This window comes from Lacerta agilis, chromosome 9, assembly GCF_009819535.1.
Source record: "Lacerta agilis isolate rLacAgi1 chromosome 9, rLacAgi1.pri, whole genome shotgun sequence".
Taxonomy (NCBI): Eukaryota; Metazoa; Chordata; class Lepidosauria; order Squamata; family Lacertidae; genus Lacerta; species Lacerta agilis.
This window is the reverse complement of record NC_046320.1, coordinates 35580597-35586596: the sequence shown is the minus strand read 5'-3', so window position 1 is coordinate 35586596 and position 6000 is coordinate 35580597. Positions and strand designations below refer to the sequence as shown.

At 41.1% G+C, this 6000-nt stretch overlaps 1 protein-coding gene across 1 annotated transcript in view; it reads left to right on the top strand.

Moving 5' to 3' along the window:
* Window positions 1–505: 505 nt before the first annotated feature.
* The window catches only part of TRIM2 (tripartite motif containing 2), a 54176-nt gene continuing 48681 nt past the window's right edge, over window positions 506–6000 (top strand). The window contains exon 1 of the mRNA XM_033161239.1: window positions 506–756. The gene's annotated coding sequence lies outside the window, so the exon portion shown is untranslated. The remainder of the gene's footprint in view (window positions 757–6000) is intronic.

Genomic DNA, 6000 nt, shown 5'->3' with positions numbered 1-6000 from the left:
GTTTTGCAACAGAATATTTAACCAGAGAATGAAATTGATTTCCTTTATAGAAGCATTGGGGGGGGGGAATATGAAATCCCCCCTTCATTAATAAAATCAGACTGATGGCAAGTATTGCTCCTAAACCCTCAATCTGAGCAAAGTATCAGGCAGCCGCCTCATACTGGTAGTGCCATTTTGAAAATCACTTCGAATGTGGATTTCTGCCAGTGTTTAAAGACCGAAATTAAATTTATTCAGCCAGCCTGCCAGAGCAAGGTCAGTTCCCCCCTCTTTCTCTGTGTTTTAAAAACACTATTAGGATGTAAATGTCACATCCATTTGGGAGGCTACTCATAATCTGGGCCATATACATTATGTAAGGTTTCCATGGCAACAGTTTCTCCGAGGGGAAACCTAGCTGTCTGCAGTTTCCACAGAAACTGCTCCCTGCTGAGACAGGTGCCTCGGAGGGAAGGGAATGGGAATGAGAAGGATCACGTGACTTCTGCAGCATACAGGCGCTGTAGCAGATGCAACGGTGCGCTTCCTCCCTCCTCCTCCTTCCTCACCTCTCTCCCTTGCAAGGATCTTGGGTGGGGAGGTTTCCCGCCCCCTGCATCCTGTAATGCACATTTCTTGATCACAAGATCTTGGGCCTATATGGAGGTGGTCCTGATTTGGAAATGCCACTCATCCCGAGGACACTGAATCCGGGCACTTCAGCCTTTCAGGTCCAGCCTTTGCAGAGTCACTTTGCATGGGAACATTTCACTGGTAAATGAAAACTCTTCTTCTTCTTCTTCTTCTTTACTTCCTTTTCCTTAAAGAGCTGGAAAACAGAGGAAGTGGGCGGGGGAAGCCCATTCTCCGGATTATTCTTTTGCTCAGCGATCGTAGTTCCTTTTAAATTAATGGGCTAAGAAATACGAGGTGCATTTGTGTGTGATTTTTTGGCCCTGGCGAATCGGGTGTTAATGTGTCTTAAAATAACAGGGTGTGAAATAACGATTCCAAGGGATATGACTATAATAACCCTTTCATTAAAAAAAAGTATAGCACCGTTTTATAGCTATAGTTAAGAAGAAGGCGGGGAGAGTTATACTGTGGCATTCATGGCAGTCTTAGTGCTGGCATAACTGCAGATTAACATGCAGCCTGTTTCATCTTCTGCTGTCACCTCTTTTCCTCTTTATGGGGAAAACAGCCTGACATGGTTATTAAATCTGGCAGCTGGGTTGTGCAGGCAGAGCGTGTAAGAGAATGAGTGGCTTTTCAGATAGCAGCCTCTCTTTTTTGCTGCTCCTGGGCTCGAGAGACGGTTCAAAAGGCTCTTTCTCCTCTTTGTAATTACTAAACGGCGGATCGCTGCACAAGTATTCGCAGACAATTGCAAATGTAAGTATTCTTGGCTTGGCTTGTTTGCTGCTTTCAGGTTGCCAATTAAGGGTAGGGGGTTCGGGTCCCCCCCCACCACCACCCCCAACTGCAGTGTTCTAGTTGAAAGAGCAACAAGATGAAAGCCAAAGACCAAATCGGGCAGGAATGTTTCTTTGTAGGAATGAAGTGACTTTACATTGGATGGTTAAAGGAGGTGGGGAGAGAAAGATTGGCGGCTAGGGAAGTAAGTCCTGTTTTGCAGTTGCTAGTGACTGCAGGTTTTCTGTGAGAGGTAAAACCAGGATCTCAAGCATTTCTTTATTTTTACCATTCTTGCTTTAAAGTGATACATCTAGAGAGATGTAATGAACTACTTATTCCTTGAAACTAAAGTGTTGTTTTTGTTGTTGTTGTTGTTGTTGTTGTTGTTGTTGTTTTGTTAATCTGGCATCCCTGGTTAAAATTTTAGAAATAAATCCAAACCTGTAGCTGAGAAATTTTGCAGGTGTCCGTTTGGAATAGCTGAAGCAGGGTGTGTTAAACCTGCATTAGAAAACAGCAATACCAACAAAATGCTTTTTTAAAAAATAGCCTTGGTCTTTTGTCACATTTGAAGCATAAAATGCTGAAAATTTTTAAGCTGCAGGGTATTCTCAATGCTGAAGGTTTAGATTTTTTCCCCTCACAAACATTCTTCTTCCATTCTTTAAAATATGCAATTCTTACCTAATCAAGTTATTTCACTTTTTCCTTTTAATATATAAGACTACAGAAATGTGGGTTTTTGGAGTTCAACTTGCCAACTCTCGTTCTGTTATAAATAAAACTTGCATAAGAGAAAAAGGTGCAGCTGGTATTATGGATACTCAAATCAGATAATTGCATGAGAAATGGTTGCCGTTTCCAGTCTGTCTGAGTTGTCATGTCTCATTTGTTTATTTCCAGGATGTGTTATTTACTAGAGATTCAGTCACGGTATCCCATTTCTATCTATGTAGCAATTTTATTACTGCAATTCTTTCACATGCTTATTATAGGAGGGAAGCGTGAAGAGACTAAAAGGCTGCTTATGTTATGTCTCAAATTGGGTGTTCCTTTAAGTGGCTTGGAAGCTTGGGAAATGGTTTGCATGCTACCTTCCCATCTCCTTTTTCCAAGTTGTAATAATCATAGTTTTATGTAACCTCAGAAATAGACAACTACTGTATAGGCAACCAACTGTGGTTCCTGTTAACTTCCAAACCATGGTTTGCGAACACACTTAAAACCATGGGTTGGACTGCTTAGCACTAACTATAGTTTACTGAATCTAAATGTCTTGGCAACCTGGTTTATTACAAGTCCAGAAATGGAGAAGAGAAACTGCGTGCAAAAGGAGGGAATGGATTCAATGTTCTGTATCACTGAAATTGAGCCTGTTCTGCTATTCCAGGCAAAGGCACACATGTATCCCCTGTTTTACTGCAGTGAAATTGGGATGCTGTGCATTTGTTCCTGTGTAACCTGGAAAGCTGTGTATAAAAATATAGCTTGGCATCCCAACAAGCTAAATGCAGTTTGGAAATGCTCTGCTTTCTCCTTTTTCCTGAAATAGCCACACCCTGTTTCACTGTCAGTGAAAATGATCATATTTGGTGACAACTGACGGGTTTCAGCTTCCCCCAGGGTGCTTTGTTAACAAACTAACTGCTGAGACAAGTGGTTTCAAGGGCAATGTCCATCGCAAAAAAAATAAAATGAATTGGAATATGATGCGTGGTGAAGGAAGGAGATTTCCCAGCTGGGAAAGGTGCCTGGTGGAAAATGCCTAATCTAGGATCAGGCTGGATTAAAGTCTCGCATTTAGAAATATGATGGCATTTTTTTACATCAAAAGGATTATCATTAAGCTATAATGAATTTGACTTTAATGTTGTTGCATGGGCTGGTTTTGAAAAATGGCTAAAAGTTGAGACGTTTATGATTCCAAATACATGATGGCTTGTGCTGCCTTTTTTACTATGCTTTATATTGTATCTAACATCTAGTGGTTAAGAGCCAAAAAGAAAGGCAATCTGCCTGGAAGCAATGTTCTCTCTTAAGAAAATATGGTCCATAATTTGCGTAGCTCACTGACTTCCTTTGGTTACTTAATTGTGCAAAAATGGCACTTTGTGCATGTCCAGATGCAATATGTTAGTTCACTAGTTCCATTTAAGCAAATGTCCGGCTCAGAGTCCTGGCTGCAAAATGACCCTAATAGGGTCCTTGGCTGCTCACTTGCTCTTTGTAGCCTGGGGGAACCACACCCACATTCCACCTTTGCCCAGCTATGATCAACCATCATCAGGGGACAGGATAGCTGTTCTCATGCTGCTAATCAGTCATCTTTTGAACACCAGAAACGTTGTGGGCGGCTTTTGCTTCCAATCCTGCCAAAATCAGTGGGCAATGGGGAAAGTTTGGGTGGGTGGGAAGGTTGTGTGTGTGTGTGTGTGAGAGAGAGAGAGAGTTGTGATGGCAGCACTCGTCACCAGTATTGCTGATATCCACAAGTATGTGGGATCCAAACACCAATTCACTGCTGGATATGGTCCTCGGGTTCAAAAAGGTTGCCCATCCCTGGCGAAAGCTTAGTGAAAAGTGCTGCAAAATTCTATTTTATTTATTTTTTGCTGAATGCATGAAATGATGTCCCGTTTTTAAAATGCTTCTCTGAGACGGAGCTTTGCTTTTTGTCTCATGTATTGAGCTGTTTGATTCAGACATCATTGTCCAAATGCTATCATTTAAGCTCAGGGTTGGCCAAAAACATGAGGGGGAAGAGGAAACGGGCCCCCTCCCGTCAAGGTGTGCAACAGTGTCCAAGGGAACACTGTGTTGGGAACACAGGAAGTGATCATCTACTGAGCTGGACATTTGGTACAGCTAGGTCAGTATTGTCAACACTGACTGGCAGTGATTCACCAGGGTTTTAAGTGTGATTCTTTTCCATCTCTACCTGGAGACACCAGAGATTGAATTGGGGACATTTTGCACAGGATAAAACCCTCTCTGTGACCTGCTGCTACCAGTCAGTCTTGAGAATACTGTGCTAGTTGAACCAATGTTCATCCTACGTTTACCTGAGACAGCAATTCCCACAAGCACCTCCCTGTCCCACCCTGGCAGTCAGTAATAAATTAAATAATAATTTGTTGCACTTTCATGATACCCAAAATCTGATAATTTGCAGCGCTTTCACTATACTCCTTGGTATCTGTTACCCCATTATGCACATAGATTCATAGAATTGTTGAACTGGAAGGGACCATGAAGGTCATCTAGTCCAACCCCCCTGCAATTCAGGAATATTTCACCCACTCGAACTCATGATCCAAAAATGCTCTACTGACTGAGCTATGTTCTGGTTGTTGTTTTTTAATATCACAGTAGTGATGGTCAGATGACCAATGCAAAAGGGCTGGTAGTATCTGTTCCTCTGCAATTTAACCAGCTTGGATTTAAAAGAAACAAACAAACAACCCAAACAGTTATATTTCACAAAAGATTATACTGAGTAGTAGGAATGAAAAATGCTATCTCAGAATGAATTGTGAAAACTGGAAAGCTCTAGGTGGCCATGGATTTCAGACAGTTCTTTAGCCTACAGATAAAATTTAAATTAGTAATTAGTTGTTGTCCAGGCACTAGGTACCGGTAATTAGTAAGCAAAAGCTAACCAATGATGCTTAAAACTGGTTAAGGACTTAAATGAAAGAATGCCCAATATGGATTCACATGGGCAGATTCCTTCTGTAACATATTCTTGAACTGCAAGCAAATTTCTGCCTTTGTGTACAGAAAATGGTTTCTTCTAAAGCAGAATTTGCCATCTGGTACTTTCTAGCTCATCCTATTTCTTTGGTGAGATGGGCAATGTCATTTAGTAAATAACCACTGCTGCAGCTTGAAGATAGATTTTAAAAAATACGCTTTAAAGTCTATTAATAAAAGTCAAGATGATCAAAAGGCCATTTTAAAGCAGCAGGACAAGGCATGTAACATAGCTTCCTTGTGTAAGGCCAGCTGTGAACACCACTACGTGGGCTTTATCAGCCATGAAACACAGTACTTAGGAATCAATAAGTATTGATGAGAAAAGAAGCAATTATTTACAGCGTAATTACAGAGATGCTGGTGGTAGTTCAGTTTAGTGCTGACCTTGACACTTTGGGCATGGAGGAAAATAAATAGTTGCCTCTAATTCATCATGTCAACTGTGTTCTCCCTGAAAATGTGAACAGAAAGAAATTGCATTGAGGCAATGTTTCAAATAAAATTGAACACCCCCCCCCTCTTGACCAAGTACAGCTGTTCTTGTGGTGTTTGACCTAAGTACGGTATCTTTTGTTCATTCTGTATATTGTGCAAATTGCACAGCCATTCAAGTCTGCTATTGTGGTTGATGATGGCTGCATTCAAACAGCACTTTATTCATTTTTCACAATGTTTCCTTACGTGATAATTTCCACGTTTAACACGCTCTTTCACATAACGCAAACACCACTTTTAGGAAACTGGAAGAAGTTCAGCCCTAATTTCTGTGTTATTTGCTTGCGGAAAATTGCAAGAGTTTTGCATTGTAATTTCACCTAACAAAATTTTGGGCATACGTGGAAG